The following is a 23,018-nucleotide window of genomic DNA, read 5'->3' as shown; positions in this document are numbered from 1 at the left end:
CCAGGGGAATGTCATGTCCAACACTCAGAGCAGCCAAGACAGGAGGGACAGCTTTGCAGTTTCTTTCTTAGAACTGTTTATATCCTCTCTTTCACCTTCACAGCCCCCTTGTGTGTCTGGATGCTCATCTTTTTCATTTGTCCTTCCAAGCCAACTTTCATGTAGCTTTCTATCCTAAATTTTCCACTTCAGATTTATTTTTTTTCTGATATGGTTTGGGTTGGAAGGGAGATGAAAGTTAATCCAGTGCCACCCCCTGCCATTGGCAGGGACACCTCCCACCAGCCCAGGTTGCTCCAAGCCCTGTCCAACCTGGCCTGGGACACTCCCAGGGATGGGGCAGCCACAGCTTCTCTGGGCACCTGTGCCAGGGCCTGTCCACCCTCCCAGGAAGGAATTCCTTCCCAAAATCCAATCCAAAGCTGCTGTCCTTCGTTTTGAAGCCATTTCCCCCTTGTCCCATCTCTCATAAATAGTCACATTTGTTTCCAAGTGACTGTGCTGCAAACACTGACTGCCCATTGTCCCTAATACTGAGGATGGTCCATAAAAATGGCATTTGAATGCCACATGCATTTTTGTGGCAAGTTTCCTCAGAAAATGTATCTGAAATCTTCTTTGTGTCTTGTCTTACTCTGAGTCCAGCCCTAACCAAACCCCTCTACTTAACACCAAGATGCCACAACCAGTAGTTGTTGCAACCCCCTGAGGGTGTGGGTTTGATTCTGCTGAGGAAGATAAACAGCAATGTGAAAATAAGCATTGAAAATGGAGTTTTAAGATGAGGAAAAGGTATAAAGCTTATTAAGTATAATCATTAAATATCAATAATGGTAAGTGGGTCTGTAATTATAGTTTCTTGTCATACAAGTTACATCCTGTGGCTCTGGGCAATTCCAAGTTATAAATTCCTCACGTGCAGGTTAAAGAGAATTCTTTATCAGAGACATGATCTTCCCTGAAAGAAAATGCACAGTGTGCTTTCTGTGTGATGAAATATTGTGCACAAGTATTTAATTTAGAATTTAATTTTAAATTTAATTTAGAAGCAAACTGTCAGGTTTGTGCAAAGGCAGATCTGCAAGGCACAGACACTCACCTGGTGAGGTGGTGGTTGTTCTCTGAGGGACTGGAGTTTGTGTGGAGTAGTTTGGGAGCAGTAAATTAAGGCTGAACTAGTGATACAACCTCAGAATGAAAGACCTTTTCATGTCACACAAGCAATTTTCATTTCATGCAAACAGACTTCTGAGGAAATCCACATTTCTGCCCCAAATGCTGATTTCCTTCTCCTGGGTGTTGAATTTACTCCCAGGAGAAGAGCCATGGGTGAATTCAGTGTGTGGGAAAGAGCTGGAGTAGCAACAGTCCCAGGGAGAAACTCCAGCACTTGATGAAAAAATAATACAATCAATTAATAGATAATCGAGTGTTAATAATTGAAATGAACTTGGGGATGAGTTTGGTTAATATTTAAAGATTATTCTGATAGATTGAAGTTAATCACAGTTATCTATCAGGAGGGATACTGGGAAGGAATTCAAGTGTGTCTCATGATACAGTGGGTTTCTGCAACCCCAGTTCCACATCAGCTCATGTTTTGTGGTTCAAAAAGGTTCAGTGTATTTCCTCTGGGTTATCTTCATTTTTACAGGTGTTCAGGGAAAAGAACCTCAATGTCTGCAATGAAATACATTCAAAAAGTTGCTGTTTGTTTGGTTTAGATTATTTAAAGGGTGTTTTTGAGGGGTATTCAGGAAGAATTGCTTTTCTATTCCTGAAATCCCTGCCTTTGGCCATGACCACAGATTTGGGGTCCTTGCCCTGATTGTTGGTGAAGTGTCAGGTGTCTCTGGTGCAATTCTGATCCATGGAATGGATGGAATACTCTCCGTGTTTGTGTCAGGGTTCCCCAGACTGGCTGTGACACTTGAATTCTTCAATGAAAGAAAAACAAGTCTGCATGAATTTGTTCCTTCAGGTGTAGGAAGAGAATTCTTGAAAGAGAGAGTTCTCCTGCTGAATTTGCAAAGTGCTGACTCTTGATTATTCCAGCTATTTCTCCCAAGGTTCTGCAGCACATGCCCATTTTAAATTAGTTTCCTTGCAGTATTTCAGTTCTAGAAATTGCTTCGCTGCAAAAATCTGGATGATTGAAATTTTGTTATGTATTTTATTCATAAAATCTGATTGCAGATGTTTGAATTCCTTACTCGGCTGTATTTTTGCTAAGGGCAAAGAACTACTTTGGAAAATTTAATATGTACCTGGACAGCAAAGGAAGCAGAGCACAAACTGCACAAAATGATCATGGAATAAGGAGTAAAGAAGGAAATATTTTTATTTTTTATTATGGACTCACACACACATTAATTTTCCAGACAATTTTAACTTGATAGATTCATAGCAGTAAGTGCATTTCAGTCTTTGAACGTGACACCTCTCCAGGTCCTCCAAAAATCCTGTTTGTGTTGTCCTTATCACCTTTCCCAGTTCACCTTTCAATTCTAAATGCAGTAATTTATTGGTACCATTTTAAATTCCAATAGTTGGTGCTTTTATTCAGTGAGTCTGGAAGAAGGGCTGGGATAAAAATTTGGACTCATCAGGGAATCCAGAGATTTTCTTTCACTGAATTGGGAAGAGCACTGCACTCTCTCTTGGCATTCCTCTTGAAGATGCTTCTATGAAGAGGTGGTTGGAATAATTTGGGAATGAGGAGTGTGGCCAAGTGGGTAAGGGATCTGAATATCTGGGAAAAAAATCCTTTATGAAATGGCACCCAGCTTTAGAATCATAGAATCAATTGGGTTGGAAAAGACCTCCAAGATCATCAAGTCCAACCCTTGGTCCAACTCCAGTCCCTTTACCAGATCATGGCACTCAGTGCCACGGTCAATCTGCGTTTAAAAACCTCCAGGGATGGGGAATCCACCCCCTCTCTGGGCAGCCCATTCCAATCCCTGAGCACTCTCTCTGCAAAGAATTTCTTTCTCATCTCCAACTTCAATTTCCCCTGGCAGAGCTTGAGCCCATCGTGCCCCCTTGTCCTATTGCTGAGTGCCTGGGAGAAGAGACCAACCCCCACCTGGCCAGAACTTCCCTTCAGGCAGTTCCAGACAGTGCTGAGGTCACCTCTGAGCCTCCTCTTCTCCAGGCTGAACACCCCCAGCTCCCTCAGCCTCTCCCCACAGCACTTGTGCTCCAGTCCCTTCTCCAGCCTCGTTGCTCTTCTCTGGACTCGCTCCAGCCCCTCAATGTCCTTTCTGAACTGAGGGGCCCAGAACTGAACACAACACTCAAGGTGTGGCCTCACCAACGCAGGGCTTGTTTTCTTTGTTTTCTCTCCTGACCTCCTTTAATTTGGTTTTAATTACTTTTTTATTGTTGGGGGAGTGTGTGGGAATGGAGATGAGAGTTTAACAGACAATAAACTGTATAATGACAGTGATTAACATTCACACAAAGTAACTCAGGATGGGCAAGTCTAATAAACTCTTCCCTCAGTGGATGTGCTCCCTCAGTGCTGGGGGGAAGACACAAACCACACAAAGTCAGCCAAAAACCTGCTCTGGGATTTTCAAATGCCCCTTGGAGACCAGGCTCTCAGATTGCTTCTGGTAGTAATGGGAGCAGAGCATCCAAATCCCCTGAAACCTCGGTCTCAGTCATGTCAGAAGCCTGCAGGACTTGGTGTCCTGGTGGGAACAGTCTCCGCAGGGATTGGGGACTTTGTGCCCCTGTTCTGGGCTTCAGAGTTTGGGGCTGTGAGTCCCAGGGTTTTAATGAGCTGTGCTGAGGAAAAGCCCTAAAACTGTGAGTGAAATAGAAAGTGGGGAATGTTTCCTGTGCTTTGAGAAGGCACTGGGGAGCTGGATGGGATCTCATGTGTACACAGCTCGTCCTGTGCTGGCCATGTCACAGCTCACACAGAAGTCACCTCTGATCTGTCTGTTCTTTGCATGTCATCTGTCAGAGCTGCTCTGTCTGCTGGCCATCGATGTCCTTTTGGACACTTTGGGTTACACACCATCACTGCTGCACCATGAGCAGTGTCACAGAAACAATGAAAGAGGCAGGCCCACCCTGTTTCTTAATTATTATATTATTCTTATCTATAAATAATTTCATTTTCACTCTGTAAGTGATTTTCCCCCCCCTCTCAAAACAGGTTCCTATTTGTTTTCTTTTTTCCTTTTCTTGTTGTTACTGTAACGGGCTGTCTCAGCTTAACAGCCATCAGAAGCTTGGTTTGATGAGGCTGCTATGAAACATTTAAAGCTTTAAATTATAAACTCAGAGGGAGGAAATCAGTGATGCATGATTAGTTGAAAGTTTTAAGTGTAATAGTCGTATTTTTCATAGGCATGTACAAAAATGGCTTATGTCAACTGTAATGTGATTTTTAATACATATTAATAGACTGTGTTGCAGTGTAGAGGGCTTGTACACCTTTTGGCAGATGGCTGTGGTATTAGAGTGTGCACAGGATAAATCAGGCATTTAGGGAAAGAAAACAATGCAGGAGTGATAAGGTCGTCTGTGCTCAGAGCTGCAGTTCCAGTGCATTGCTCCTGCAAGCAAAAAGATTAGAGGCAGGATTAAATGTGCCAGTGAAATTAAATAAACTAATAGATAAATTCCTGTGTCAGAAAGGAGCTGGCTGATGTTACAGCTTGTTCATGTCCCCAGCTGTGTCTCCCATCTTTTAGCTCCTGTATTTTTAGAGGTCAGATGATGCAAAGCCAAGGCTGTGGCTCAGCTCTCCCTTGGAATGGAATGAGCAGCATCTCCCTCATGGAGCCCATGGATGTGTGGTTTAGGCTGGGGTTTCAGGAGCAGCTCTGCTGTGAGGAAAGGCTGAGAAAATCAGGATTGTTCAGCCTGGAGTAGAGAAGGCTTTGAGGTGACCTCATTGTAGCCTTGCAGTGCCAAAAGGAGATCCAAGAGAGATGAAGAGAGACTATTCACAAGAGTATGGAGTGACCAGACAAGGAAGAGCAATGACTTCAGACTGACATAGAGTAGGTTTAGATGGGATATTGGGAAGAAATCCAAGGGTGGGCAGGCCCTGGCACAGGGTGCCCAGAGAAGCTGTGGCTGCCCCATCCCTGGAAGTGTCCAAGGCCATGTTGGACAAGACTTGGAGCAACCTGGGCTGGTGGGGAGGTGTCCCTGCCCATGGCAGGGGGTGGAACAAGGTGGTCTTCATGGTTCCTTTCAACCCAAACACTCTGGTTCTATGTGGAAAGGAGTAAATAGTCTCTCTGGAAACTGATGTGAGATGTGAGAGGAGTTGATGGCTGAGCATTGTCTCTTTTTTTTGTGCTGTTCAGAAAACAGAATTAGCCGGTGATGAATCTGTGATTTCTGTAAGTCTGTTACACTTTTCAGGTAGTGGCCTGACAAATGATCCAGATTTTGTAGGAAATCACTTTAGCAAATGCTAAAGGGCACTCATGTCTGAGCAGCTGCTTGGGCAATTTATTGCTGTGCTCCAATACCCAATGGAGCCGATGGGCTGTAATCGCCCTGGCTGGTAACCCTGGCATGGCCAGAGCGCTCCAGATCTTCATTTCCTTCCCTGGCAATCTGCTGAGCCATTCTCATTCCCTCAGTTTTCAACATGAGAGGCAGTAGCTTTTGGCTCATGTTTTATCAAAATGATTGTCAGGGTGCTTGACGAGCTTTGTGGCAGCCTGGGCGCTTTGGGAACATATTGTGTGCAGCATCTCCCTGCTGCTGGCTGGGCACGCTGCTCTGCTCACAGGCAGACTGCACTCCCTGCCTGCCTGAGCCTTGCAGCATTCCAACCTTCCCAGATACCCATTTGGAATTAGGAATTACCATCAGTGCATCCTGTTAGTCCCTTTGAACAGTTGTTCTGTGGTGAAGGACAAGTGGAAATGAATTCGGGCACGAATCGCAAGGTGTGAGAAAACTGCCTCTTTTCCCCGGTTAGGGTCGTGTTTTCTCTTGAAAAGAAAATGCAGGAAAATTGTGTTTCAGCCTTTGGAAAGGAGGTGGTGGCTGATGGCAGTGCACAATGACTGCCTGACAGGTTGGCACCACCACGTCCTGTCAGAGCTGCTGGAGACGGAGCCGAGTCCTTTGCTTGGAGATGTGGCAATTGCAGATCAAGTGCTATATAATTTACTGAGCTGCTTGTTAATTCTATGATGTTATGAAATCTCCTGGGCATATAATTACTGCAAATGTTTACTTGACTTTTCCACATAGCTCGACATTATACTCTGTGAGTTTGTACCTCACTAAAATCACGGCCCAGCTGTAAAACTCAATGGTTAGGCAGGAAAATATTAAAAAAGCACGGATGAGACTAAAGGCATTTTAAAAAGGCTTTCTACGCCTTGGAATTACAAACATCCACCTCATCTCCTGCTGATTGCACACTTTGTAATAGCTATTGTTTCCATGGCTGGGGTTTAATTTCCCTCAGTACATTGGCAGGGCTGGGGAGCTCAGTATCAACCCTCCCAGCAAGGCTGGGGCAGGGGCAGCCCTGATTGACAGAGACTTTAAGCCTTTTTGTGGTTCAGGATTAGCAAAACATTGCCAGGCAGACCTGTTGGAGCGGGTAATACATGGGATCTTGGCACCCGTGGGTGGGTCTGGCACCTGGAGGGAAGCTGGGGTGGGTTTGGGAACAGGTTGGTGTCACTCCTCCCTGCAGGGGACACTTGGGACACTTCAGCCCCTGAGCTCTGCAGAGCCTGGAGGAAAGGGATTATGAGTTTTCTGAGGAAACTCAAAGGTGCCTCCTAACTGTTCATGGCTAAATTGCTGCTGAGAGGCTTTTCAATGCCCCTGGGGAGGCTCAGAGTGCAGGAGTGAGTTTGAGGTGAATATTTTGGGCTTTAGGGGTCACCTCCCACTGCCTGACAGGTGCTGACCTGGCAGCCTAAGCAGGTGTTGGGTCAGGCTCAGCCTGCTCTGCACTGGGGCATGTTCTGTACCACCAGTCCCATCTAGACAGCAGTCACAGGATCCCTGAGGCTGGCAAAACCCTCGCAGCCCATGGAGCCCACCCTGTGCCCGATGCCCACCTTGGCAAAGCCCTCCCAGCCCATGGAGCCCACTCTGTGCCTGATGCTAACCTTGGCAAAGCCCTCCCAGCCCATGGAGCCCACCCTGTGCCTGATGCCCACCTTGGCGATGCCCACCTTGGCAATTCCCTCCCAGCCCATGGAGCCCACCCTGTGCCCGATGCTCACTTTGGCAAAGCCCTGCCAGCACATGGAGCCCACCCTGTGCCCGATACCCACCTTGGCAAAGCTCTCCCAGCCCCTGGAGCCCACCCTGTGCCCGATGCCCACCTTGGCAAAGCTCTCCCAGCCCCTGGAGCCCACCCTGTGCCTGATGCTCACCTTGGCAAAGCCCTCCCAGCCCATGGAGCCCACCCTGTGCCCATTGCCCACCTTGTCCCCCAGCCCGGAGCACTCAGTGCCACAGCCAGTCCTTCCTTGGACACCTCCAGGGCTGAGCACTCCAAACCTCCCTGGGCAGCCCATTCCAGCACTTTTCCATGGGGTTTAAAGACAGGTGAGCCACACTTTGCACCAGTTTGAATGCCTTCTGGAGTCCTGGAGTGTCCCTTTGGATAGGGAGGAGTGGTGTTACACAAGAACCCCTTCCTGGGGTGTTTTCTCCTGGCTTGCAGCTTTCTGGTAGCAGCCCTGGAGCTGATTTTGCAGCTGTGAGAGCCACTCCCAGACGCCTGGGATGCCCAAACTTGTCCTGGATTATAGAAGCTTAAAGTATTTGTTGAAAACACTGATTTCTTTGAGTGTGAAAGTGGTATTCCTTGAGCCCAACAAGTTTGTGTGAGCCCTTTTAAACTTTAGCCAAGCTAAGAATGAAAGCAACTTTCACTCTAATAAAGCCAAAGTTGCAAAATTAGAAATGCTGCTACAAAAGAAAAGCAGACGAAATTTGGAAACAGAAACTTCATGTGTACCTGGATTAGCAGCTGCTGAAGGTGTTACTCCAAGTGAGGTGTGACTCTGAGGTTCTCACCTATTCCCATCCTGGATACAACAGAGCCAATATAGTGTGAAAAAAACCCCCAATGTGTTCATTAGACTCAGTTTGATAGTGGAGGTAGAAAAGGGAAACAGAAATTTAAATGCTCTTTCGAGCCAAGAGGTTTCAACTGCTGGGACAGACACCTGTGGTCACCCTCCACTCTGAAATGAGAAAGCAGCAAGGGCTGAGGATTCCTTGGGAGGGTGGTGTGGCACTTTATTAACATGTCTCAGACTCTCCCTGATTTCTCCACTGCTTTGAAGGACCTGTGTGTGTTGTCAGTTTGGATTTACCTGCCTGGCACCCAGGAGAGTGCCAACAACCTCAGTTCACTGATGAATGATCTGAGGAAAGCAGAGGGTCTTGGGATAGGGATCTTTTTTGTTTCCTTCAGGAAATACACTGAATTGCACTTATTTGGTAGCATTTATAAACCATGTAAATCACATCAATAAATCCCCCCCAGAAAGGTTTCCTGAGGTAAGTAACAGAGAGTGGCCCCAGCCCTGCTTTGCTTCACCAGTTGCTTCTGCCAGCTGGCAAGACAGGGAGGTGTTCTGGTGCATGAGTGGCTGTGACAGACTTCCTGTAGAAACAGAAGATCAGATTTATATTTGTTTCTTGTCACTGAAGCTGTTGTCAGTCAGGAGCATCTATTCCAGCCTCAAAGGATGCAGCCTGGTGTAGATTAGAGTGAGGGCTGAGTCTTGTGCTGGTGCACTGATGCGACAGAATAGCTTGTACAGTCTTGTCTGTCTTAAACTATTTGATTTATATATATAAATATATATATATAAATTGCTTAGTGATTCTAGTCTTTCCTTTTGAAATAAATCCCCACTGTGTCTCTCAGCCTGGGGAGTTCAGGCAGGTTTGAGGCACTCTGTGGAATGCAGGTTTTGCTGCTGCTCTCTTTGCTCCCCACAGACTGCCACTGCCATTGCTGTCTCCAGTTCCCTGCTTGGGGCTTTGAGACCAGTCTCTCTTTCATCTCTTCCCCAGGGAATTGCTGTTCCAGCCTCCCAGATTCTTCCAAGTGCCTGCACTGCCTGTCTCTGCACAGCACTGATCCCTCACTCATCTGCATTCCCTGCGAATTTCCCTGAGCCATCCCTCTCCAGGGGCTGTTCCCTCGCTCATCCACCTCCAGCAGCAGCTGCTCCAGGGCCCCATGGAGCTGTACCAGCCTTCTTTGGTGGCTGCTCTAATTTTCCTGATGTACTCCTCCTGCTGCCTCTTTTCCCCTGAAACCTCTCTCTCCATCTCCATTTCACATTCCAGGTCCTGTGTTCCTCTGTGCTGCTTCACCTCTTCAGCCTCACACAATCATGGAATGGTTTGGTTTGGAAGGGACCTTAAAGCTCAGCCACCATCCTGCCATGGGCAGGGACACCTTCCACTAGCCCAGGGGGCTCCAACCTGGCCTTGGGCATTTCCAGGGCTGGGGCAGCCACAGCTTCCCTGGGCATCCTGTGCCAGGGCCTGCCCACTCTCCCAGGGAACCCTCAGCCTTTGCTGCTTTCTCATGTCTGCACAGAGAGGGACCACAAAAACCTGTTGAAACATCTTGACTCAAAAAAACATTTTTTTTTTGTTCTCTTTACCTGTTCTACCTCTGCTGTCAAACTGAGTCTAATGAAGAGGGTTGGGGTGCTTTGCCCACTTAAGGTGGCTCTGCTGTTTTCAGGAGTAGGTGAGATTCTCAGAGCCACACCTAGACCAGGTAAAGATGAGTCAAGACACACGTTTGCTTTGTGAGATGTTAGTTGGAAAGGAGCTTTTCCCCAAGAAAGTCAAGCCTTTACTGGTATTTTTCAACCCAGTTGCCTTTAATGCCTTTCCCAGGGTTACCTGCTGGGAGGAACAGAGTGAACAATTCTGTGAACAGGTTTGGTAGAGTAAACCCAAAGTCTTGCTGGTCCTGTTGGGAAATACCATAAAATACCCCAGAGACATTGCTGGTCCTGGCTGCTGACAAGCAAAAAACTCAAAGAGAAAGAAATGTGTAAGAAACCTGTTTGAAATTCATTATTTCTCAAGAATTCTCTTGTTCACATTGTGATACTCATCTCAGTTTCCATCCTCTATGCAAACCTGCTTAGTGTGTGTTGTCATATCACTTACCTGATCTACTCTTCAGTTATTGGTGGGAGAGAAGGAAGAGAAGGAAAAAAAATTACCCAAATCCCTTTATGAAGTTCTCTGCCAATTTACTATGCCATAAAAGAGATATGCCATAGTTATTACCACAGTCTAATTATGTAAATGACATAATTTAATAATCATTATTAAATCCCAGCAAGCCTTATTTCTTCTCCTTATTGTTGATGGTTGTCCTTGATAGCAAGTGTCACGATGCATATCATCATATTAATTTTTGGGGGGGTTTCACACCCTGGCAGGGGTTGGAGTGCAGGAGGCTGCTCAGCAGCCCTGTTATCTCTGCAAGAACAAATGTTGTCCACAAGGATGGCAGGGAGGGGAGAGAAAACTCTCCCAGCAGCAAATATTTAATTAAAAAGTGCTGCTTGGCCCAACCAGTCATGGCAGCAGCTGCTTAAACAGAGATCTGTCCTTTAAATAACTTCAGCCAAATAAAGGGAGGAAAAGGAGAGTGGAGGGAAAAGCTCAAAGGGCATGTGATGTAATTGCAGCAGTGGGTTTCATTTTTACTTTGCCATGTCTCCAGGAGCCATTAACTTCTTCTCTACCTGTTTGAAACTTGGTATGCTTCAAGATCTGGGAGTTTTCCACTGTTGTGAAAAAGGAGAAAGGAAAGTGTCAGTAAAGCCAAGAGCTCATCTGCCACCTCCTGCTACCTGTATTTAGGTGTACAAGGTCTAACAAAGAAGGCTCCTGTTGGCTCTTCTGCCCTGCAGAATAAAACAGAGTTTGGTTGGCACAGGATTAGTTCTTTTCAAGCATTCACTGACTAAATTACAGGTGGGTGTGTGGCTCCCACTACAGCAGTGTTGCCCTGGTGCCCCCATGCCAGGGAGCTGCCCCAGCTGTGGGCAGCTCTCTGTATTTAATGCCAGGCTCCCTTTGCACCTTCTTGATCTGCCACGTTGTGTCCTGGACCTGAAAAGGATTCCTGTTACTCATTTAACTGGAAATGTTATTTATAACAACAGAGTCAGGTTTTTCAGGGAACACCCAAGAGCATCCACCAGGCTGCCAGGTGCAGTTTAGCTCAATATGTGAGATAACAATTAGAGGGCAATAAAATGGATTTATCCACGTGACCTGCCACAAATGGGATGAAAACAACATGATCAACAGTATTTATAAGTTCAGGTGATTTTTTTTTTCTGCTTAAGAAAAAGGTAGAGGAACAGATGTGATGTTACAGAAGCCCTGTACAAAGTCTGTATTACAGAGAGAGCTTTATCCCAACGTGCATGTCATTGATTAGTGTGACACTTCTGCAGCAAAAGTCAGCCTTGTTCTGGAGGACACGATGTGATGGACAGAATGGGCAATGAAGGCCGTGATTCTGCCTGGTTGACATTCAGCATAAGGATTCTCCTTTCAGTTTTGCATAACCTGAACAGATTTTAATAATTCAAGCAGAATTTGCCACTCCCGATTCACATTTGCTGTACTTCAAATTTAGTTTTATTTACTTTCATTTCCAGCAAGGTGGAGTTGAGGTTTTTTGCAAAAAAAAAAAAAAAAAAGAAAAAAAAAAGGGAAGATATGATGGGTTTGTGCTCAGTGCTCATAAAGTCACAGCACAGGGAACCAGCAGCATCTCCAGCTTTGGAAACAAGGACTGACTATTTGGTGGTGGGGTTTAGGTGAGTGTGTTTTGCTGTTGCCATGGAAAGCAGAACACCAAAGGTAAAGAGAAAGGAAAAGTGCTGATCTAAATTACCCTCATGCAGCTTGTGGGCACTGCCTCTGAATTGTTTCTAAACCTTCTTGTCTGGCCTGGGGAGACACTTCCCCAACCCCCCACTGGCTGAGGGAATGGACTTGGATTTGCCCAATTGCCTTGATAACATTTTTCTCCAGGACCTTAAGAAATAGGTGTGTTTTTGAAAGCTTTTAGACTCTTTGGATAGTGTGTTTTGCTGCAAGTGTTTCTTCCTCATTGTTCTTTGCTCATCCACCTTGTTGGAGTCAAATTGCAACTCTAAAGATCAGCTGTGCCCTAAAATGCACCCTGTGTGTTTGTGCTCTGTGTGATGAAACATCTTCTGTGATCACCTGAAAATAATGCAGTCACTGACAACTGCCTTTCTGCAGCTTGCTGGTAGTGAAAGACATGATGAATGTGGATCCAGAGGAGAGAAAAGCAGAATTACAAAGTTTCCCCTTTCCTTCCCAGCTACAGTAGATACATTCCATATATTGCCAGCTGTCTTCAGTGCCTCTGATGGATGTTTTGATTCAGTGCCCTGAAAAAAAAGGTATTAATGGAGAAAAGCAACTGTTGCAGCCAGAAAATCGTTGGGATTTGGAGCTTTTTGAATGATGCTTTTCTCCTACAAGGGTAAAACTACCTGAGTGAGGGCAGAAAACAGCTGCTGTGCTCACCAATAAATCCTCACCTTATCAGCAACATCCCTGAAAGCCTGGGCACAAAATATTTTCATTAATAGGATCTATTGGAACAAAATGATGACCTGATAAATTGCAGCATTATGGTCCTTGGAAGAACGTCTTGGGCACTTCCAGTATGATTATAAACTCTTTCCTCCCTGGAGATCCTGACAAAAACTTGTCCCATCAGTTTCTCATGAGCCTCTGCTGGGATTGTCCAAAATACTGGTGAAGAAAGTCCCACCAGTGTGGGCTGGGCTTCTGAATATGTGGTTTTCCTGAAGCTTATTGGGGGTTTTATTTAACTGTGAACATCTTTGTGGAAAAAGGAAAGGATTGTGGATTCCAGGTAAACACAAGGAAAGTAGGAAATGCAGGATAAGGAGGAAATATCCCTGTGTCTCTAATGCTGTCCTGTTTGCTCTGGTGCTTGGATTTCCTGATGCACAAACTGGGCCAAATCCTGCAATTACTGCCCCAAATCAGTTCCTCTGGGAAACTGTAAATCCCATGGATACTCCTGTGGAATCAAACCACAATTCCCAAACTGAGAGGAGTTGTTCCCCATCCAGGCAGAGCATGTCAGGATATCAGAGTGGTGTGGATGGTGTTTAACTTGTACCCTTTAATGCTTTCCTGCAGTGTCTGTGGTGAAATCACTGCATTTCACTTGATTTTTGTTGTTTTTAAAAGTAATCCTTGGTATCTCTGGTAACATGGAAAATGTTGGAAGCTTGATGGCATTGATTTATTGGGAAAAACAAGCCCAGGGAGATCCTCCACAAGGCTGAAAGAGCTAATTCCTCTTATTGCACTGAAGAAGGAGAAATGAGAGGAAGGCAGAAAATACCCTGACTGGTTGCTGTGAATCTCTCCGTGGTCACGAGCCACTGACTGCAATTTAAATTAGGAACACTCAGGGTCCCAATGACTTCCCCTGGCTTGTGGTGCCCTTGTGCTGAGATGCACTGACAAAATGGTAGTGGGGGTTTGCTTCAGTTGGGATGCTAATTTTTCTTGGGTTTTAAGATTTTGGGTGTGAAGCTCGCTGGGATTTTTGGAATCTCGAGAATACACTGAGCATCCCCTGAGCCCACAAGGCAGAGGAGCCCTGTGAGTGCTCATGTTGGATGAAGCAGTGAGCTCAGATTTAGGATTTTAGGTATGTGACAGCATTGCCAGTGTTGTACATTGTGGATGAGCTCACCTGCCTGTGCCACAGCAGGAACAGGTGATGCTTAGTCGTTCAAGTGGGAGTAAAGGCTGTTTTCTGATGTTTATAGGGGTAATTCACTTGCAGTTAAACATCTTTTTTTCCCCCTGTTCATATTGTCACCTCGTTTCCAGCACAGGGAACTCTGGAGTAAAGATAAACCCATGATGAGACAATCACTGGAGCCCTCCCTGCCCTGCAGTGGTTTCTGTAGTTGAGGGATGGTTTTCCTGGCTCAGAGATTTCTCCTGTACCACCAGGAGCACCCTGCACTCTCCAGAGGAGCCCATGAGAGTCTGGGGGTGTCAATGTTCCCTCTCCTTTCCTACTTGGTGGAGTGCAGGATTCCTGCAGTGGCAGATTCCCGAGGAGCCCTCGGGTGTGCACTCAGAGCACGTTCTGTGCTGTTCTCCAGGAGCTTTCTGCTGACTGAACAATGGCATTAACCCTCAGGCCTGTGAGCAGCTCTGCCTGGCACAGAATCATTCAGGCTGGAAAACACCTCTAAGATCATCAAGTCTAACTGGTCCCCCCCACCCCTGCCAAGCCCAGCACTAACCCATGTTCCCCAGTGTCACATCTTCATAGCTTTTAAATCTTTTTAGGGCTGGACAACCCTTTCAGTGAAGAAATTTTCCATAATATCCACCCTGTCCCTGCCCTGGCCCAGCTTGGGACTGTTCCCTGTCCTCCTGTTTCTGTTCCCTGAAGCAAAGCTCAACCTTCACCTGGATCCATCAGGGAGTTGCAGAGAGCCAGAAGGTCCCCCCTGAGCCTCCTTTTCTCCAGGCTGAGCCCCCCCCCAGCTCCTTCAGCCCCTCCTGCTGTTCCAACATCCCTGCCCACACTGCCAAGTTCCCAGGGCTCTGCCTGGCTTGGTGTGTGCCCAGGGATGGAGCTGGAATGGCTCAAATGCCGGGTTGCAGGAGAGGCTCTCATGGTGAGGCAGGGCTGCTGCGAGGAGCTGTTGCTTCACCCTAACTCATGTTTGTTTGCATTAACATGAGAAAGCTCATGATTTTCCCATGATTTTGTGCTTTGAAAGAGGGAGAATGAGTGTACCAAAGAAGTGAGTGCCTCTGCCACAAATCCATTTTGGAATGAGGAGAACATGCATCGCCTCCACGGCAGAGCTGTCACCAACAGTCTCCTCTGAGCACAAACTGCAACCTGCCCTTTCCTTTGTGCTGCCACGTGCTCGTCCCCACTCAGCCACTTGCTGAGTCCTGTGCTTTCTGCTTCATGCTTGACCTGTGAGCTGAAATGCTAATGGCTGTTGAAAATTTCAATTAATCTAAAGCTGGTTGCAGCCACAACTGTGCAGGAGATGTAACATCTCAAGGAAAGCCTCAGACAACAGTTGAATTTGGAACAGGCTGCTGTGCTTTCAGGTGGATGTGCAAAGCTCAGGGTTGGGCTGGTTTGTTACCAGTGGTGCTCACTGGGTGTTTGCAGGTCACAGCATTCCTCTGCTCCAGTGTTATCTCCTGGATTAATCCCTCTGATTTCCTTGGTTAGCAAAAAAAGGAATGAATGCATGACCATGCCTTGAAGTGAAGGAGATAAAACAGACACACGTGGGGGGATTAGGCTGCTCTTACATCTGTAAATGTGCATTTATAAACCTGATTTTGTGGTGACTTTTACAAGAATTATGCAGAGTGCCCTTCATAGTGAAATGAAGGAACGTAGTGTAAAGTTTCAGCACGGTATTTTTAATTCCTCTTCAACTCTAAATACCTTAAAAACTAGTTAATTAAAGACTTGTAGATTTTTCAGAAGTCTGCAAAACATTTACACGAGTAATTTATGCTGCAGGATGTGGTAGATACACCTCAAATACACCATATGAATCCAGATTTTCCCCTGAAAGAGAGGTTGCTGCCACGGTAGAGCTGGAAGAAGGATAGAATAAGATGAATGTGAAGATATGGATTGGTTCCCACTCAATAAAAGACTAAATTTGTGTCTAGAGACCTAAACTCATCTGTCACAGGAGCTGCTGTGGTGGCTCAGAGTTGCTGCCCAGTTAACCCAGTCCAGAAGTTATATAAAAATTAAAAAAAAAAAAGGGAAAAATAGCTGTACCTGCAGTGAGGATGGGCAGGGCAGCAGGAACTGAGGCCAAACTGGGCACTGAGTTCCCCCACCCCATACACATGCTCTGGTTAAGCTGGTGCTTGAAAGGGCTCAGTTGGGCAATGGGGTTGGAAAGGAGGGATACAGGGAATTGCACAGTCAGAAGGAAGGATCTGTAGGGAGCTGGGAAGAGCCAGTAAGATCATTAAACAGCAAGTTTAACACTGTACATATTGAGGGATTAATTAACTGGGGTGATGGAGGTCAAATATGTCATCAATGAAGTAAAAAGAAGAAATTTCTTCTATTTGTGGAACAGAGGCCCATTGGGAACTATTGTGGACTAAAGGTTGGGTGCAACAGTGGCTCAGAAAGTCTCCAGGCAGCTGGAGGAGGATGGGAGAGTGTCTGTGCCAGGAGAGGAGTCTCCTGCCCACCCTCTGATGCCTGTCCATGCCTGTCCCATCAGGAGAGCTGAGCCAGAGCCATTCTGGGGTCACCTGGTGTCCTGATTAAGCTCTTTTGTTCTCTTTTAAATCAACACAGAGGTTTGTATTTACTCACATATTTAAGAACATCCCTAATGGTGGGATTGGCTGCAGGGCACTCAGGTTTATGTGTTCTAATGGTACAAAGAACCACCAGGAAGGTTCTCTCAATTTCCTCCTAAGTGCTGTGTCAATAATGTTATAACTAAAGTTTAATGAGCTTTTCATCATCAGTAATACCATCCACAGGTTTGTTTCACTGGTTATGAAGAGGCTAAACCAGGTATTGATTTCCATGCTGGATTTTCTTGTGGCTTTTTATTACAAGTGCTGCTCAGGGGCATTTTGGGATTCCAGCAGAGTGGACCTGATAATCCCATGGCAAACATGGTCTCCTCCTCATCTTTGCAGGGCAGGTTCCTGTTGTGAATATCCACAGTTGCAAAAGTGAGCTTTGTTTTCAACAGTTGTGTAACTTGAATGAAGTTGGTGGTTTTTTGAATGTTTCAGGTCTACAGATTTTCACAGGAAGCAAATACAGAAGTGGGGAGTTTAAGTTTAGAAATGAATCTCTGGTGGGCTCAGGCAGTTCCAGTTAACACTGGATGGATTGAGCAGAAAGACCAAAATGGGTATAGAAAAAATTCATCCCTGTGAGGGTGGGCAGGCCCTGGCACAGGTACCCAGAGAAGCTGTGGCTGCCCCAGCCCTGGGAGTGTCCAAGGCCAGGCTGGACAAGGCTTGGAGCACCCTGGGCTGGTGGGAGGTGTCCCTACCCATGGCAGGGAATAGAACTGGGTGATCTTTAGGTCCCTTCCAATCCAAACCATTCTGTGATTCTAAATTAATTATTAAGTTTAAATATCTTGTGTTGCCAAAAATATTGCTGTTTTTAAAAACCAAACCCATACCCCCAAGTCTTTCTGACTTGAAAGGAGCCATCCAAGGGAGCGCTTCAGATGGCACAAGCAAAAGGAAAAAAAAAGGAATAAAATATATTCAGATAATCCAATTGGCAGGAATCATCTTGGTGAAATGACAATAGAGAATCCATTTATTTATATTCTTAGGAAAAGCTGAAGATCTCACAGTCTCTGGCATCAAGCCCCTCGAGATCCTGGGCAGAAGGCTCATGTTGGCAGAGAGCTTCCAACAAGCAGATCACTTGTACTGATCTCACCCCCATTTCTCCAGTTTTCCATCACTGTATGTGTGGAAAAGCCATGCAAGGTTTGTGGTTTGGTAGAAAACTGTGTCACCTTCCAGAGGTCTGAAACAAATGCAATCAGATCTGTCAGGTGCTGGGCCATTCTGTGGGCAGGGTGATGACCAGGGGAAGGCACTAACCAAGACCTGGCAAGTTGAGCTCCCAAATTCCTTTATTTCTTAGAACCTCATCCCAGGGAAATGAATTCTAATACACTATTTATTGAAGTGAATGTTTTATTGCTGCTTGTGCTACATTGGACAGCCTGGTGTGCATATTTCTTTATTAATTATATTCATTCTGTCAGATTTTTAGAGTGGTTTTGTGGTTTGGGAAAAGTGAAAGACTGATGGATTACAAAATTAGGAAGGAATAATAGTTGCAATCATATTTGGAACACATAAATCCTGTGAAATAATGCTGAAGTTGTTTAACTACACTGAAAACTTTTACTTTAGATGTGCTGTCCAATAAGGGTTTATGAAGTCCTTGGCAAGATAAATAATACATGAACTTTTTTTCACTAAACCTCCTGAGAGTGGAACTGCATTTAAAAAATATCTCCATCCCTGCTCTGCGCTACTGTGTATTTGGAATCACTTTGCCACGGAAGGAAGAACAGCTTTCTGATTTGGATGATTATTTTAATCACCTCCAGCATTTGCATCATGGGCTGCTTTTTAACGAACTGACAACATCCCAAAATAGGTGATTGGGATAGAGTCAAGTGAAGGTTATCAGCTCCCTGCTACCAACACTGGGATGTCAAAAAGCTTGTAGGGGGAGGCTGTGTGTAACATCAACACCTGAACTTGTCTTTTCCAGCCTTAGTGATTCCCTGTGCTATCATTAAATAGCCAAATTTTTATTTCTCCTATCAGAAAGCAATTTTTTTTCCAGAGTTTTTTTTTCTGTTATTCTACAACTCTGACCACACAGAAGGCTGTAATTTCTAATTACAAAAGGCTTTTTATTTAGCAATCCTGCAACATACATTTCACTGAGCAATCAAACCTGGTTTTGGCTACTACAAAACTTAGCCCAGAGCTGGACCAGTGTTAAGCTGTGGGAATCCACTCCTTTATTGAATATTTGTGCTGTACAGGACTTAAACACGGACCAATTCTCACATTTTTGAAGAGGGAACCAACAGCTGAGGTAGATCCCATGTTTAACAGTGCAATGCAGTTCCTCTTGGAAGCAGCAGACCAATAAACTGGGAATTTTGGCTGTCATCCTGCTGCCATTTATGAGTAATTTTAATGTAGTAATTACACATCGGGAAAATTGTTCGCCAGGTTGATGAGATAAATGGAAATTCAATTTTTTTTTTCTTGTTTGGTTGTCCAATATTTTTATTATGTCCTTCTGGAAGGAAGGGGATATAATAAAAGAATCTGGAACTGCATTACTCCTTGGAAATCCTGATATTTTGAAAGATTTGCTCAGTGTAAGTTAAAGGCAGCTCATTAAACAAACAAATGAGCTGTCCTTAGAGCAATCAGTATTTACTATTAACTGAACAGCACAGTAAATAATGAATTGCAGGTAAGGAACTACAGATAAGTATTTGCAGTGAATTGAAATTACTTGACTCAGGCCTGAGGCAGAGGAAAGCAAATAGAAAGATAGAAATGGAGGGAGGAGAGGGAGGGAAAAAGGGAGGGGAGGGATTGTGAATGTACCATTTGTTGCAGTGAAACCTGTTCCTTCCTTGTGTAGAAGGAAGGTTTTCTTTGGCAATCTGGTGCTTCCCTCCCTGGTCCAAGGGATGCTGCAGCCAACCCCTTGTGAGAATAAAGGAGGATGTGGAATTTCTGGGAAAAGTGGGAAGAGAAGGCTTTGGGAAGACCTCATAGCCCTGCAGTACATGAAGGGGGCTCACAGGAAGGTTGGAGAGGGACTTTTCAGAAGGGCATGTAGTGACAGGACAAGGGGGAATGGCTTCACACTGACAGAGGGCAGGGTTGGATGGGATATTGGGAAGGAATTCTCCCCTATGAGTGTGGAGATGCCCTGGCACAGGTGCCCAGAGAAGCTGGGGCTGCCCCATCCTGGGAGTGTCTAAGGCCAGGTTGGATGGGTCTTGGAGCAAACTGGGCTGGTGGGAGGTGTCCCTGCCCATGGCAGGGGGTGGAACAAGATGGGCTTTAAGGCCCCTTTCAACCTCAAACCATGCAATGATTTTATGAAAAGCAAGAAGCTCTGGTTCTGCCCCAGCCCTCTGCCTCAGAGAACAGGGCTGGTGTTTGTACCATGGCAGGATTTTGCAAGGTGCTCTCTGGCACCTCCCCACCCCCAAGGAGAGAGCTGTGCTTTGGCACCAGCGAGACCGAAACCTGCCCTCAGCTGCCAGCTGCCTGCACAGCTCCCTCATTTATTTCTCCAAATTACTTCAGCAACTAAATTGTTCATTTGCTGGGAACTGGCACAAGATGAGAACTTTTGGGTTGGAGTTTAATCATCATAGAAGTGAAAGATGGTGCTGCCTTAAGTTTGGGTATGTTGTCTGTGTCTGAAGCTAGGAGGGATGGGCAGTCTGAAGGATGTCTGATATGGCTCATTTAGGAAGGGACTTGGGGTTGTTTGGGTGCTGGAGATGAGAGGGGAGGCTGGTGGTTTACTCAAGGACTCTGCAGTTTCAGCTGAGCTTGGTGGGACAGCCAAGGGTGTGGCAGCCATCCTAAACCAACACCTACAGCTTGGCAGCCCTGTCTGTAGTCACTTCAGACAAGGTTAACACCTTGGCACAGGTCTCTGCTGGGAGGATGTGTCTCACCTGACCATCTGCTGAGGAGCAACATTGTCCAGAACAGGGTGCAGAGGAGACCAGTGGAGTGGGGCACATTAGGGGAGAGGTGCAGAAAGTGTTGGCATTCCATAATATTTGCTGTCACAGCCCAGATAACACCTCTGCTACTCCTTTAGGGATAACACCCATGGAATAGGAACAGGAGGCTCATCCTGCTGGACAGGTGGCACTGGGTAAACTCCACCACAAAGACATTGTTGCTTAATTCGTGTCACACCAGGATTGCACCTTAGGGAAGCCACCCCAGAACACATAGGAGGTAAAACACAGCACAGAGAGATTTCCAAGGGCCCTGTGGAAGTGTCTGCTGGCTGTGCCCAATCCAGCAGCACCGGTGCCCCTGTGCTGGCTGCTGCCCAAGGCTGGTGCTGTGGCCCTGCATTAGTATTCCAGCCAGGGAGAGCAGTGAGGTGCTAGACAGGCCGACTAATTACAGCAGCCTGCAGAGGCAAGTCGTGCTGTAGCACAGGATGAAGGATATCCTCTTGTTTGGAATGTTTCTGCTTTGCTCTGTCACTCTATTAAAAAAAAAAAGAAAAAAAAATTGAGGTTGTGAGCTAATGGGTTTGGTTAAGGAATTGAGCTGTGCTCCTGGTTCTTTTCTTGAATTTAATGGGAATCTGTACAATGCTTTGGAACACTGATTTAAAAAGGAACTTGCTGCTGCTCAGTCTGTGACCTCAGCAGGCTGCACAGCTCCTGTAATCCCTTCTCCCCTGCCTCTGGTTGGCATCCTGACCTGGCTGCTCCAGTCCCCAGAGCTGTCACAGCAGATGGGGGACAGGAGGATTTTGCTGCCACGGATGTACCATCTGCAGGCAGCAACACTGGTCAGATTTTTATGAGCCTAAATTGCAATTCTGTGTCCAGAGGGTTTGCTGTCAGAGCATCTGCTTTGCTGTGGCTGTCACAGATCTGGAGCTGAGTGTCTGCCAGGAGCAGGTGAGGGAGGGTGGCAGAGCCCTGTCCTGCGGTGACAGCAGCCATCAGGTGGGGCTGCTGTGTGTCCCCTGGGCCCCCAGGCTGTCACACAGCCCAGCCTTCAGCAGGCTGAGCCTTGGAAAGGTCTGTGGCTCACAGGTTAGAGCCAGGAGAACTCCAACTCTGGGAAATACTGACTGCCATGGAACACCCTGTGCTGGTGTTGCCTGAATCTGCCTGATCTGCACCCAGGCAGGGCCCAGGGAGGGCAGCAGAGCCAGAGGGTCCCTGTCCCCTCCCATGGCCCCTCTGCACATCATCCCCCCCTGTGAAAGAGCACTAAGCAGATTAGTCAGCTCCTTCCATCAGCAAACACTCCCTGCCTAAGATACTTAGAAGACATCTGGTTTTTAGCCTCATTTCTAAACAAATGAGGCTTATGTGATTATGGTGTCTGTGGCCTGCCCCTCGTTGGCCAATTTCAACCTTCACCCAAGGATTTTGGCCTCAATGACCAAACTTCAGGTAGTCTTCCTGAGCTGCTGACCATGTGAGCAGGAATTATCCTGGAGGAAGTGCCACAGCACAACCTGTTGCTCAGTTCCAAGAGCTGAAGTGAGAGGGAGCATGTTGGGTAAAGGGCAATCCCTGCTTTGTGCCTGTGGTTTGTGGAGGGGCAGCAAACCAGCTGTCAGGAGAGAGCCCTGTGTGTGTGGGAGCTCTGGGGCTCAGCTCTGTCCCTGCCCCAGCTGGGCTGGGCAAGGACGGGCACCCACAGGTTCCACCTCCTGGTGTCCCCAGTGCCAACTGCTCTCAGTGATCCCGGGATTGCCTTTCTGATCCCTGGATTAAGGGGGTGGGATGTGCAAAGATACAAGAGCCGTGTGCCAGCCAGGCTTAGTCTGGCAATGGATTGCCAAGGTCGTGGAGTTCTGCCTGGGAATTTGGTGGCTGGAGGCAGAGCTTGCTATGCCATGTGGGGCAGAGTGTTGGGGGTCTGTCCTTTGCTCCAGCATGGGAAAGTTGTCTTCAAACTGCTCTTGTGGAATTATCTTGGCAAATGAGGTCTAAATTCTCCTGAGAGTGGTGTCCCTTCAGCACTGTGTGATAGATACAAAGCACAGCTTTGGTTGTTATCTGAGCTACCAGCAGTGCAGCTGAGAAGTGAAATCCTCCATGCACACACATTTGTAGAATCACAGAATCCCAGGATGGTTTGGGTTGGAAGGGACCTTAAAGCTCATCCCATTCCACACCCTGCCATGAGCAGGGACACCTCCCTCCAGCCCAGGTCACTCCAAGCCCTGTCCAACCTGGCCTGGGACACTCCCAGGGCTGGGGCAGCCCCAGCTTCTCTGGGAACCTGTGTCAGGGCCTGCCCACCCTCCCAGGGAGGGATTCCTTCCTACTGTCTGATCTACACCAGCCTTTTGCTCCTCTGTGAATTACACTTAAATGCTCATTAGCACTGGATATGTCTCCTTTTAGCAGCTCTAAAACATTTTGCCTTGTAATGAAGAACCCCAGCATGGATAATGGAATGAGTAAAACTTACATATAGTAATTCTGGGATTGTGGAGGAAAAACAAATGTTTCATGTTCTGGTCCTTATTAATGCACTAAATGAGATTGTGTCCTTTTTTGTAAGCATAAAGGAAAGATAAAAGACAGAAAAGATTTATGAACAAGGTCATTAGTGTACCA

At 46.4% G+C, this 23,018-nt stretch overlaps 1 protein-coding gene across 11 annotated transcripts in view; it reads left to right on the top strand.

Moving 5' to 3' along the window:
* CHL1 (cell adhesion molecule L1 like) overlaps positions 1-23,018 on the top strand; it is a 146,762-nt gene that overhangs the window by 60,878 nt on the left and 62,866 nt on the right. The gene's annotated exons all lie outside the window — the stretch shown is intronic.

This window comes from Pithys albifrons, chromosome 3 (genome assembly GCF_047495875.1).
Source record: "Pithys albifrons albifrons isolate INPA30051 chromosome 3, PitAlb_v1, whole genome shotgun sequence".
In the NCBI taxonomy this organism is placed as follows: Eukaryota; Metazoa; Chordata; class Aves; order Passeriformes; family Thamnophilidae; genus Pithys; species Pithys albifrons.
Note: the sequence above shows the minus strand (reverse complement) of the source record. Positions and strands in the feature narration are given on the sequence as shown.